Source organism: Uloborus diversus, chromosome 6, assembly GCF_026930045.1.
Source record: "Uloborus diversus isolate 005 chromosome 6, Udiv.v.3.1, whole genome shotgun sequence".
Lineage (NCBI taxonomy): Eukaryota > Metazoa > Arthropoda > Arachnida > Araneae > Uloboridae > Uloborus > Uloborus diversus.
In genome coordinates, this window is record NC_072736.1 from 171,147,719 (window position 1) to 171,162,200 (window position 14,482).

Here is a 14,482-nt window from a genome sequence, read left to right on the forward strand (position 1 = left end):
TTCATACGAATTAATTGCTTTTGCACTTCAAGCTAGGGTTCAGAACCTGGACACTTTCTTACGCCCCTGATAAAATGAAATAAAATCATTTTTCAATTTTACCGAATAATCTCAAAAACTCACAACATTTAATAGTTGACTTTTAATATGTTAATATATCAACATTTAATCAGTAAAAAAGAAAAATAAAGAAATAGGGAAAATATCCCAAATGGTACTACTAATTATCCGAAACATGAAATATAACTAAAAATGCTTATTTACTTCAATGTGCAATTTTTAACAACAGTGGTCTCGGACTACAACGCAATTCGACAAACGCGAAATGTCTATATAGCGAGTTTTACTCGAGAAACGAATTTTGCAGCTGACGCGAATTCCTCACCCGCAACACGAAAATTTTCGGAGCGGAAGCGCAGGGCTTATATCACCTTCTTTCTTGGGTACTAAATATTAGTTTCGTGAATGAAATTTCCTTTTAGCATCACTGAAAGCCAAAATTCCTCGCACCGTACTAGTCGAAACATCAGATTATTAATGTACAAATCGCCGCTCCGCATTATTTTCGTTCTAAATATGAAGTTAATGAAACATAATTTCACTAAGCTGGCTGCTTATCTAAAGTTTGAAACGCATCCCTCGCGTAAGTTGAGATCCGACTGTATGCGCAAATGGAATTGATACTGAAAGCATTTTGCTTAAGGAGCAAAGTTTGCATGAAAGAGAAAAACTTCGTTTCTTTCCTTCTAAGCCATGCTCTATTCAAGGCGAATATTGGGAAAATGTGTAAGTTTCTATGCCAAACAAACTAATGGCGTCAAACAGATAGAACGCGCGGCGTCAAAATAATATATCAGAGGTCAGCTTGTATTTTTCAGTCTTACGAATCTGATTGGTGCAAATTTTACTCGCGTAAGACTTGCACTAGTCAGATTCGTTTGAAAACGCTTTTTTTTTTTTGAAACTTTATTCAAAAGTAGTTTTCAGAAATCACTTCAAACTACTTTTTTTTTTTTGTAGCGAACTACTCGCTACTCTACTTTTTTTTAAAGTAGTGCGCTACACTACAAACTACTAAAAAATGTAGCTACTACAGTAGCGTCACTACTTGTAGCGCGTTACTTCCAACCACTGTACAAAACTATTAACTATTACCAGTAAGAATCCTTATAACTTCCTTAGTTATAAAGATATAGTTCCAAAGCTCTTATCTGGGGGCTATCTAAGTTTAGAGGGAAATTAAGATTTATTTCTAAAATCAACCAATTTTATCGCTAAACCCTTTGCTTGGGCATTTTCGAAGATAGTGCTTGAATTCCGTAAAAGATGTTTCCTTACAAGTTGAGTGTCAATACAGAGAAAACAAACTCTCGTTACTACTGTTTTGGCCACCACGATGGAAGCGAAGTTTTACATCGTTACAAGAAAGTCACATAAAAGGGGGGAGGGGGGGAACCACTTCAAAAGCGTGGAACTGAATCGATGAAAACCGTTTTCATATTTAAATTCAGGGGGTGATTTTGCATAATATTTAGCAAGAATAAAGTCAGAGACATTTTGATGGTTCTTTTAAATTAGTATTATTGCAACAATAATATTTACAGTAGCTTTCTTGGCCTGTTGTCATGTAAAACATTATCGAGCAACCAATGCAAATGGCATTGGTTGCTCGATAAAAGATAACCAATGCAAAGGGCAGGAGGGTCTTTTTTCTGTTTTATATCAAGAGACATAACAGTAGCCAATAGTGTTCCTACCATAGCATGATTTTAAAAACAATCAAATAAAAACCTGCCTATGATCTGAATTTTAAACGCGTTTCACTCATTTTATGAAAATGTCTACTTACATCCCTTTGAATATCCCTGCCTCAATTTTACTTCATTGCAGTTGCTCAATCAGTATATTTTATTTGCGAAACAAAAGCACTAATTCCGTTCTTGACTCAATTGCATTCGGCGTTATAATGCTACTCTTTAAGATAAATTAAAAGTTTTCTAAATCATGCTGCTAGTATTTAAAAACGGGCAACATGATGCAAATTTGCAATTTTTTATACTTAGTCTTATCAAGAAATTATTTTTGTGCACGCAGAATTGCTAGTGGACTTTTTTTAGCCTACTTTCCCAGTAAAAGTCAGAAAAAGAAGAAAAAAGCATGAAAGAAGGCTTAATAAATCTTAAAAATATCGTGAAAAACAAAAAAAAGTCAAAAATAAATAAAATAATTAAATAAATATTGAAACATTAAAAATTGGAAAGTAGGGTATTGAGATGGGGAAAAATGTCTGTCGATCTGTCTGTCTGTCGGCATGTCTGTCTGTCTGCCCCCCCTAATAACTTTTGAAGGAATAGTCCGATTCAAAAAACCTTTTTTTTTGTTCGAAAGATCTCGGCGAGGACACCTCATTCCCATATTTCACTTTTTGATTTGAACTATTTTTTGTTCAATTTTGAACAGTTCAATAAAACTTAACATTAGCGCCTACGGGGAAATTCAAGGCAATTCTGAACTGTGAGGCGAATTTGCTTCAAACAAGCTTTGTAGGAAAAAGATTTTGATGAAAAACTTGTATATAAAATATCTTTTTGATTTGAACAATTTTCCGTTCAATTTTGAACAGTTCAAATCCCTTAACAATAGTGCCTACGGGGAAACTGAAAGTCAATGTAGATTCCGTATTTGAAGGCAGATTTACTTCAAACAAATTTTGTTGGAAATAACTCTTGACGCCAAACTCCAGACTTCGACTCCGATAATTTAGGGGCACTTGAGTACGACTCCGACTCCTGTGCCCGACAATTAATCGGACTCCGACCCCCCGACTTCGACGCTGACTTCGTAGTTTTGGCAAAAATTTATACACGGAGGACAAATGACTGACTCCGATTCTTAAATATTCGACTCCGACTCCTTTATCTCAAAATGAGATTGACTCCGACTCCGCAGCTATGGTTTTAACTGTGAAATAATTATTGTTGATATGACTTGTTTTTATTTTTACGCTAAAGTTTCAATTTAGGTACTCAGTTTTTGGCGAATAAACTCGAAGTCATTTATGTTTCTACATAAAGATATGCGCAGACGATTTTTTTTTTTTTGACAAAGAAAATTATTTCTTTAAGTTGACATTTTATTGTTTTTTTTTTGTTTTTTTTGGTAAGTGCATTAATTCATTTAAAAAAATGTTTTTGGCAACAGGGGAAAAAGAAACGATTTTTTTTTTGATATGATGTATTTATTTTAATGAGCTTATTAATTTTAATTATTATTTTTTCGTTTTGAAAGCTGTTTTAAAATTTTTTTTTATGGAAAAAAGTGTATTAGCTGCTTTGTTTAAATAAATAGCTGCTTTGTTTAAGTTGCTGCTATTTTATTTGTTCGTTTTTTTTTAGATGAGTGGGGAATATTTTATTCCTAGAAATCAGCTTAAAGTATTTTAAAAATATGTTTGAAAAAATTTGCGATTTTAGCTATTTTTGAGAATATTGATCAGGTACTAGAAAGTAGTATGGGTATACGGGAAAGTAGGCTCGTCTAGTTCTAGACAGAACTTCTTGTTTTTTTGTAAAGTAGGAGACTTCTTATTTCTAATATATTCGTAAATGTGAGGTTCTTGCATAGCTGCTGTTATTAATCTTAGCCGTTCAACTTCACACACGTTTTTTATTTTAAATTTTAAACAGAAAATACGTACATATAATATTGATCGTTTCCGAAAAACAAAAGTTTCTGCTTTTAAAATTTACCTTTTTGATCTGATTTTGATTACTATTGACATTTTTTATTTTATTTTCCCTGTATTTCTATTCATTTAATTATACTACGGTAACGGCACCAGTAACAGATCCAATATCTCATCCAACGTTTGCTGATTCTGGATCCTCTGAATTAGTTGATTCTATTTTTATTTGCTCAATTTCGAAAAAAAGGATGACCCCCCAGTAACAGACACCGACAATTCTGATGATACTGTTGTGACGTAAGTGTCCAAGTTCCGCGTATTGATTAGATAATTCCGAGGTATCACAAGAAACACGTTTATTACTAACATTTAGCACACATAAGAAACAATTAACTTTGAGTAAGTACTACAATGCGATAACAATTCGATAGAGCTCCTAATGCAGCACAGCATAGATTCGATGGTTGATGAGTGAATCCATTGTTAGATTGATTGCATGAGTCTCGTGCCCAGTTCGACGTGTTGCCACTCACTTGTTGCGTTCGTAGAAATACAATATCAGTAACGGATTGGGTGAGGGAAGGGTGAGCAATGGACAGAATTCCCCTTTTCTCTTCAAAATGCGCTCAATACCAACTGGTCAATAAAATTCCTTCTGATAACATAAGAGGGCGCACCGTATTTGTGGGTCGCAGCAACATCAGTTTCTTCAAAATTCTAGTTTTCTAAAATCGAACTTACGACTGTCTGTTACTGTACCCTTGTCTCGTACTGGTGCTGTCACCCTACTTTTTATTGTGTTTTTATGTTTTTTTTCTTCTTAAAAAAAGTATAATTTTGTAAGATTTGTTGTTTTGAGAAGATCTAATACGGTTTTCCTCTTTCCTTCTACCGTTGCTCGATAAAGCTTTTTTCTCCTGATTCACTTACTGTCCACCCTTAAAAAAAATTTGGTAAAACGCCTTTACCAGAGATAATCTATTACAAAAAATAAAACAAATATATCGTATAATAAACAAGTAAAAATAAAATTTATCTGACTCGGTATTTTTAGCTTGTTGATAAATTTAAATCAATCAGCACCAAACATACCGTCTAGTTTCTGAGAGCCTTTTTCTTTGTCGTTCATTTCATTAGTCATGTACAATTACTATAGTTATTTATTGCCATAAGAGATTGTCGATATATTTTTCACGATACGAAAATTGATTATATTGACTTAGCGAGTAAACACATAATTCTCTTGAGCATTGCATGTCAATTTCTCATAACTAGAACAATTAAAATGAGAAAAATCCATTTGCTACAATGTCCCAAATATGTTAACGTTTGTTGATTATTTGTGAATCAGCAAATACTCCACCGTATTTACCTCTTTTTTTTTGGTTTTGGATCAAATTGCAACATTGAAAAAAATAATGTTATCTTCTAAATTGTGTTCATGAAACCGTGTGTTTCCTTAATGGCAGAAATTGTATTCCAGATTTATTAAAAACGCTTCAAAAAAAAAAAAAAAATAAATAAATAAAAAACCTTTCCGTCAAACGTTCCAAAGTAAACTTAAACTTTACACTTCAACGATTGAAAAAAACTTACTAATAATGTTTATCTAATACCAGGCGAAATAATCGATTATTCAGCTTCGATGTCTTTTGGATAGTACGTGGGAAGTGACGGACAGCTTTTACTAACTTTCGTTTTATTCCCTTTTCATTTCGTTCTTCTTCTCCCCACTCCTTTTTTTTTTAATTAGAAAATGTGTTTGACTTATGCGCAGCCAGTATCGCTTTTAAATCACATTTTAAAACAAGCTGATGTGTTCATCACATGACTTCCTTTTACGCCAATTCAATGATAGTAGTAGTGCCTTGGAGTAAGCAAATAAACACTATAAATAGTTTGGCCCCAAGTTTGCTGCGAAATGAAGAAAAAAAAAAAACTTTCGTACAGATTAATTTTTCCACTATTGGACATTTTAATGTGATTCAATGCTTAACTCTCTAAATATCACCAACAGTGGCCAAAATGAAAACAAGTTAAAAAAAACAAAAAACGCCAAATTTGTCCCCAAGTTGGCGAAAAAACTTGGCGACCAAAAGCTTGGCAATACATCGGCAAGTATTTGCCAAATTTTAACACCACTTGAGTTTGCATTGATATTAACAATGATTTCCCCCCAAAAAAGGTGTAAAAGACCCCCTTAGGATTATCCAAAATCAACAAAAAGAAGAGGTGAACAACTAGACCCCACTAGGAGTCTATGTACCAAATTTCAACTTTCTAGGACATACCGTTTTTGAGTTATGCGAGATACATACGCAGATACATACAGACGGCACGAGAAAACTCGTTGTAAGAAATTCGGGGATCGTCAAAATGGTTATTTCGGGTATCTATACGTTCTTAGGCAGATATCCACGTGTGGTCGGGTCGAAAAAAAAATACTCAACATTCATTCGGGGGCGAGCAAAATGGAAATTAAGGCCAATTTCGGGGTGAAAAATTTTCCGTGAATACAATACTTCCTTTATTCGTTAAAGGAAGTAAAAAATAAGGAAAATCTTTGAGGGAAAACAGTGTGAAAAAACTAGTTTTTGGTTTGTTTCTCCCTTACGAGTGGACAAAAAATAATTTCCACATCCAAAACTTAAGAAAAATCTGGGAGTTCTTAAGTACGTTTCTTTTTGCCATGAAATGCATGCAGTATCAAACAATGAAATGCAAAGGTCAAAAAAAAAAAAAAAAAAAACTATAAGATTTGTACTGTACACAGAAAATTAGGATGGCAAACCACGAGTACAATTTGCTACTTTGACAAAAAATTATGGACTGTTTTTTGTCCTTCATGTTTTGCAAAAGAAATATTGTGTTGGTATATTTGTACATTCGGGGTTGAACTCTTTTTTTATAGAGAAAATATGTATGCATATTCATGTATTTTGTAGTCTGTCTTTAATTTTTTTTTCATGCATCTAAAGCAACTCTAAAAGTGTCAACGGCATTATAAAATATATTTTAAAGATACAGTAAAGTCCCGACTATTGGCGGTCGAGTTATCCGCGATTTGGAAAATTCGCGAGTCTTTTCACACATTTTTTTTTTTTTAACGGTCATTAAATGTTTTTTAAAACTTATAATTGTGTTATTGTTTCTTTTTTGCTTTTGCATACGTATATTTTTTTTTCATTGAATGTTAGTAGATGCAATGTATCAATATTTTTAGCTATAATTTAAATGTAGATGTGTGAGTGTTATTCATATTACTTCCTTTTACAAAAAAGGAAATATTGTATTCGCGAAAAAAATTTCACTCAAAAATCGGCCTTAATTTCCATTTTGCTCACCCCCGAATAAATGTTGAGTTTTTTTTCGGACCCGACCACAAGTGGATATATGCCTAGGAACCTACAGACACCCGAAATATCCATTTTGACAACCCCCGAGTTAATTACAACGAATTTTCTCGTGACGTCCGTGTGTACGTATGTATGTGCGTATGTGTGTATGTATCTCGCATAACTCAAGAACGGAATGTCCTAGAAAGTTGAAATTTGGCACTTAGACTCCTAGTGGGGTCTAGTTGTGCACCTCTGTTTTTGGTTGCATTCGGATGCTCTAAAAGGGGTCTTCTGCCCCTTTTTAGGGGGAAATCATTGTTAATTTCGATGTAAACTCCAGTGGTATTATGATTTGGCAGACACTTGGCGATGTATCGTTAGTCTTTTGGTCGCCAAGTTTTTTTGCCAAGTTGGCGACAAATTTTGTCGATTTTTTTTTTTAATTTTTAAATCTGGTTTTAATTTGGCCACTGTTGGTGATATTTAGAGAGTAAACTATTGAATCACATTAAAACTGCCAATAATAAGAAAATGACATTAAATTGGAGTAAAAGGAAGTCATGTGATGCACACATCTGCTCGTTTTTTAGTGATTTTATACAATAGTATCGTTCTTTGCCTATTATTCGATAATCCGCGGTTTTTGCTTGTCCACGATTACCGTGCCACACTATTCCTTGGATAATCAGAAGTGTGCTGTACTTCATTAGATACCTCGAAAATTTATACACTTTAAAATAAACTGTTATTATTATACAACAGTTTACGTATATGTTTCAAATAAAATAAAACGAGCTGATGTGTGCATCACATGACTTCCTTTTACTCCAATTTAATGTCATTTCCCCATTATTGAGATTTTTAAAGTGATTCAATTGTTTACTCTCTAAATATCACCAACAGTGGACAAATTGAAACCAAATTTTAAAAAAAAGAAAGAAAAAGAAAAAAAAATTGCCAAATTTGCGACAAAACTTGGCGACCAAAAGACTGGCGATGTATCGCCAAGTGTTCGACAAATTATAACACAGCTTGAGTTTGAATCGAAATTAACAATGATTTATCCCCCAAAAAGGGGCAAAAGACCCCCCTTAAGAACATCCGAATGCAACCAAAAGTGAAGGTGCACAACTAGACCCCACCAGGCTTCTACGTACCAAATTTCAAATTTCTAGGACATACTGTTTTTGAGTTATGCGAGATACATACACACATACGCACATACATACGTACATACGGACGTCACGAGAAAATTCGTTGTAATTAACTCGGGGGTCGTCAAAATGGATATTTCGGGTGCCTGTGTGTTCCTAGGCATATATCCACGTGTGGTCGGGTCGAGAAAAAAACTCAACATTCATTCAGGAGTGAGAAAAATGGAAATTAAGGCCGATTTTTGAGTGAAAATTTTTTCGCGAATACAATACTTCATTTTTTGTAAAAGGAAGTAAAAATGTAGAATTTTTTTTTTTCAGATTTTTTTATAAGGGTCACAATGATATTCGCCGTATTTACTAGAATACGCAGACCGCCGTATGTGTTTTTTCTAGTGTGTTTTTTAAGTTGTACTTCTTGAGATACCAATAAGGTAGCCAATTGAAGTGATTCAACTCGCACTTTTAGAGTAGTAGGTTCAATGTTCCCAAATCGGTAGTTGTATATATTTTTATGCTCAGTCCGCTAGGTGGTGCGGTAGTAAGGCGGTGTTCTTTCCTGATGTAGTCCCGGTGTAAGACCCACGGTGGATTTTAGACGATGTAGATAACAGTCACGCTCATGTCGTATGATATTGCGGCCTAGCAAAGATCCATTTAAGTTTTTCGTTTGGTTTTGAATGTCCTCGGCAAAATTAAATCCCGAGCGCAGTTTCGTAGCAATAAGAGCGCAAGTGCCTCCATCTAGTTGGGAAACGGTGCGTCAAATTCTCGTGGTAATGACATTCTGCCGATAGGGGTGCCACCTGTCGCGTGAAGAAAAGTAAGCCGTATCAGACGCACTAGCTCAACGAATGATTGAATTAATGCGCAACCCCATTTAAGGGGGGGGGGATTTCTATGTTTAATAATTGCAAAAATTTTCTCCTATCTAAGGAAGATTTAGTTTGATTCTAACATTGTAGAATATATAATTAATAAAACAATTTTATTTATCCTCTATAATTATTAAATAGTTTAAAATAAAATAAAAGTATTTGGGTAGCTCTAAAATAGTTGGCGCTGCATAAAGATTTACAATATTAAAAAGAACAAAGACTTTGTGGTGATTCTTTGTGAATTTGAAATGCAAAATAAACTACAGAGTAGAAGCCTTTGAACATGATTTACCATTCATTAAGAAACATAGTTCTGAAAAGACACATTACCTTGATAAGTAGATTAACTATCTATTCCCAACATTTTCAAATTGTGTTACGGATTTACTTCACAAATCCCGTGACTTTGCCAAAGATTAGCATGCAAAAGGGTCTCATTATACAAAGCAGATGTTTCCGATGTATATAACTATATCTTGTCAATATTTTCTGCTTATTTTTTGTAGCTTTACCGTCGAAAACTTTTCCAGCATTTTCGATGTAAGAATGTTGTTTACAATGCTCTTCAGCAACAGATGCAACAGTCTTTATTCGTAGAATTCTATGAAATTGAATTCCATTTTTTTTACTGAAAAAAATAAATCTAAAAAAGGAAATTTGCTTCGGACACATTGTGTAGTTTTCTCAGTTAAAGTTTGCAATTTTCGACCATTGTTGTTTATAATCTAAAGCGCCACTTTTTATTATTTCGAATTCTATGTTATGCACTATAATTAATTACTCCATGTTTCGCAACGCTACAATTTTTCATAACTTTAGATTTTCTTTTCATATATTGTATTCACCTAAAATGTTAAAGTCACAATTAAAAGTTATGCCATAAAGTTTTAAGTAATGATCAAATAAGAAAAAACTATCTGTACTTACGTAATAAAACATAGAATCAAAAACTGTAAAGTAAGTAGGGCAATGTAGGGTAAAGTGAAAGAGCGGGGCTAAGTGAAATGGTAAAATATTCGCAGAGTTTGCAGTGCCACCTACATAGCAATATTTTAAATATGCTCTTAAACATATATTTGATTCCAGTTAAACAATAAACTTCTCTGAAGATCAAAGTATATAGCTTTACAAGTTATTTTCAAAATTTGCTTCCTACAGTGTAATATTTTGTAAATTTTCAAAAATATTTTTTGTTATTACAAAATGATACAATTTTTGTAATTAACGTTTTTAATATTAATTGGGATCTTTTGGTGTTCAGTGCAGTACTTGATTAATTGATATTACGCATGTTTTTATTTTAAAAATTTAACACCATTTGTCAGAGGATTTGTTTGGATGAGGAAAAGTGAAATAGTTCATTTCCATCACTTATTCAGTGATTTACTAAATCACTTATGCATTCATTCATTAATTCATTTACATTCTTTCATTTATTAACTCACTTTTTTATACACTCATTTATTTTTACTTATGTTAGTTTATTAATTAATTTATTTGTACGTTTATTTTGATTTATTTTGTATTAAGTAATTCGTTTATTTATACATTCATTTGACAAAAAATAAACTAAACAGACGAATCGACGGAATGTTATTAGAAAAATAATTTATTTTTTACTTCACCCTATGTATTTTAAAGGGAACATTTTGCCCTTTTTTTTTGGTATAAATTTACTGCCAAAAACAAAAAATAATATTTCTATGCAATTTTTCGCATTTCGGATTTTTTGTTGAGCAATCACGATTGCTTATTGCTTTCATTTGACTTTTTGGCGTCCTATCATTTTATTTTCCCACCGCCACCCTCCGCACCATCACCGTCGACCGGCTCCTCACGATGCTGCTCCTATAGCGAAAGCCGTCTCCAGGTTGCATCCATGTCCTACACACACGAGCATACATACACAACTACACACACACACGCACACATACACCTACACATACGCACACACAAACACATACACACACGCATACATACAGACACCTACACATACACACACAAACATACACACACACATACACGCAACTACCCACACATTCATGCCTGCACACAGACACAAACACATATGCCTACACACACATACACCAAACCCCGCCCCCACGCACACACATTCATATACACAACTACCCACACACTTATGCCAGCACACAGACACAAACACACATACCTACACACACATACACATACCCCTACACACACATACACATACCCTCTACACACAAACACACATACCCCCACACACAAACACACACGCCTACATACACACACTCGTGATTGCGAAAAACATAATTTGAATTCAAGATGTCAAAATTCAAATAAATTTTTTTTTTTTTTGTTGATTGGAAAGTTTTTTTTTCAAGTGTTTACGAACTTTTGGGGCAGCTCACGCATTAAAAGTTATTTCTTGCTTTTTGCTGTCAAACGGAAGCGTACGAATCTGGTAAAAAAAAATAACAAAAACAAATTTTTTGATTCAGACCACATATAATTATTATCAAATTTTAAGCAAAACTTTTCCTCATAAATTTATAATCCTATCATCAAATTAGATGCTTGAATTTTCCTAAGTTTCATACAAAGATACGATGTTTGTGAAAAATCAAGCAATTTTCTACGGAACTGAAAACTTCTCTCTAATCCTACGAGGTACTCATTAGCAGAAATCTTTCTCTAGAAGTGGAACAATAAGGCTGGATAAGCATCGATTTCCTTGTGTTCTTAGTATTCTTTGTACACTACTACTTTTAGATCTACTAATCTGTTTCTAATAATGAAGACTTCCTGGAGATTAGAAAGTGAAATAACTTTTCGTAACAGTTAATATGCTTTTACTATAATGTATTTTGAAACTACTCAATAAAAATATATAAATTTCCGCTGCTTGTAAAGTCTTACATAAATAATGGTTGGTAAAATATAAACAAAAACATAGGTGGGTGGTGGGGAGATGGAGCAATTTTCTTTCGCATGAATAGAAGACCAGTAAATACCGCCATAATAACAAAAGACTTGTTTTGTGAAATCAAGCGAATTAAGGAACGTTAAAGATATACACAGGATGTTCCGTTTTAACCAACAAAGACCTTTATTTTCGCAACCGTTAGTCTTGGATGTATACTTCCAATTGTAAAAATGTTCAAAATTAGATGCAGAGTTCATATATTGAAAGTTTGAAGCAAAAATAAAAATGAGTCAAAAATACAAAATTTAACTTTTTATACGGGCCCCAGGTCCCCTAACTTATATTAAGGAAAATAATCTCCATTGAAAAATAATTCCAACATAAAAAGTTTGAAATTATTACGACCAATATTCACCGAGATTATAAACGCAGCGTTTTGTGACTAATACCATTTTACACTACCCGTCAATAATACCTTTTGGGGGAAAATATAGTAGTTAATAAGGGTTTAAAATCACATGTGTGCATAGAGTGTGGTGTTTCAAATTTATTGAGGTTTTGTAGTATGATTTTGAGTATCACGACATAACATTTGCATTTATTTTTGAATAGCAATGAAAAATATAAATACCTTGTTTTTCTTACTTTGACGACCTATCTTTCTTCTGAAAGGGCGGTAAGTTCCAATCTCATCTTCAGTATGGTCCCTTAAAACTTTGAACTTTAATATCTCCTTGAGTTTTGGTCGTTGAGTTTGTGTCAGTAATAGTTTTCAATGGAGATTATTTCTCTAAATATTAGTTAGGAGACATATGGTCCGTATAAAAATTTAAATTTTGTATTTTTGACTCGAATTTATTTTTGCTTCAAACTTACAATATCTTTACTCTGCATCTGATTTTGAGCATTTTTGCAATTGGAAGTATACATATAGGACTAACGGTTGCGAAAATAAAGGTCTTGCAGGTTAAAACGGAACACCCTGTAATCTTAAAAATATTAAACCAAAGTGCGCCCCAAAAGTTTATCGACAACAATTTTTTTTAAACCACGAGTCAACTAAACGAGTAATTGAGATGAAATAAATTATGCACATAAATAATGATGACATACAATACAAGTTATACTGATCTTTGATCTAATTGAAAAAAAAAAAAAAAAAATGAACGAAAAATGTTATCCACAAAAATATATAAGCAATCGATTTTTTAAGCTGATTTAAGTATTGATATTCAAAATCTGCATATTACGAGATCTTTTATGTGTGATATGTGGCGTGCGGATGAGCTACGTGTCCGTGGCGGGATTTGATCCAGTGGCCTTTGTGATTCTAAACCAGTACTTTTACCTCTAAACCAAAAGAACCCCAAGGCTACGGTGTGGTACATTCAAAGCTCTCTGAATGTACCACACATGGTACAGGCACAGTGACCGCCACTTTTTAAAATCACATTCGTTCTAAGGACGTTTGATTTTATAAAGCGGCTGATTTTATAAACCGACGTACCTACATTTAAAAAAATGAAAAGTTTTGAAGTTTAAATACTTTAAAAAACAAAATGAATTGCGTCTTTTTTTTTTGAAAAATATTTCAAAATACAATTGCCATTTTATCTAAACATTAGTTTTTTTTTATTTTACACAAAAGTTTTAAAATACTGGCGTATAGCAGTTTGGTTTACAGAATTGTCGAGTAAAGATTCAATAACATTTGAGAGTTTACTAAATGTTTTGAAACGTTGAACATTATAATTTCTTCTTTGCTCTAAAGTGCATCGTACATCAAGCGCTTTTTTCACATCCATTGAAGGGGCAAATTTGGGGCTGAGATTTCCTCACCTGCTGAGACTAATTCCTTCACTTCTTGGTGCTTCTTTATCAATTTGTTACGTATGATGCCCAAAATTTTGGTTTTATAAAACAGCGATTGTGATTTTATTAAAGGATAATTTTAGCATGCTTTAGTGTAGCAGTGACTAGGTTCTTCCAAATTTGGTTTTAAAAGGTGTCTAATTTTATAATCCAGTGATTTTATTAGTGGCGGGTACTGTATTCATAAGTTTTCTGACTTAAAAACGAACATGTGTTGACATTTCTGAACGAATATAAAAATACCCTGCTATGTGCAAGTCCCTGAACAGAAAATTTCTCAAATTTATCGTTTGAAAACTCGTGGATGGAAAGTGGTGGACATTGCAAGTAAAGTTGGACGCAGTAGGCTTGCTATTCTAAAAATTGCTTCAGAAAATAACAGATTTGTAGCATACTTTTGCTATGGAGGACCGAAGACAGCAATTAAACGACCGAGACAGATTTTGATACTACCTTCATTCCTCAACCCGACTATGTGGTCATTTTGTATCAAAAACGACTTCCCAATGAGAAAATCAAAGGTACAATGACGGCTACAGGAAAGTGCATTTCTTGTTTATTGCAAAATACGTCGTTTGCCGACGTTTAAAAAACGGTAAAAAGACGCTTGACTCTAGAGGAACCGAAATCACATGAATTGGATCAATGAA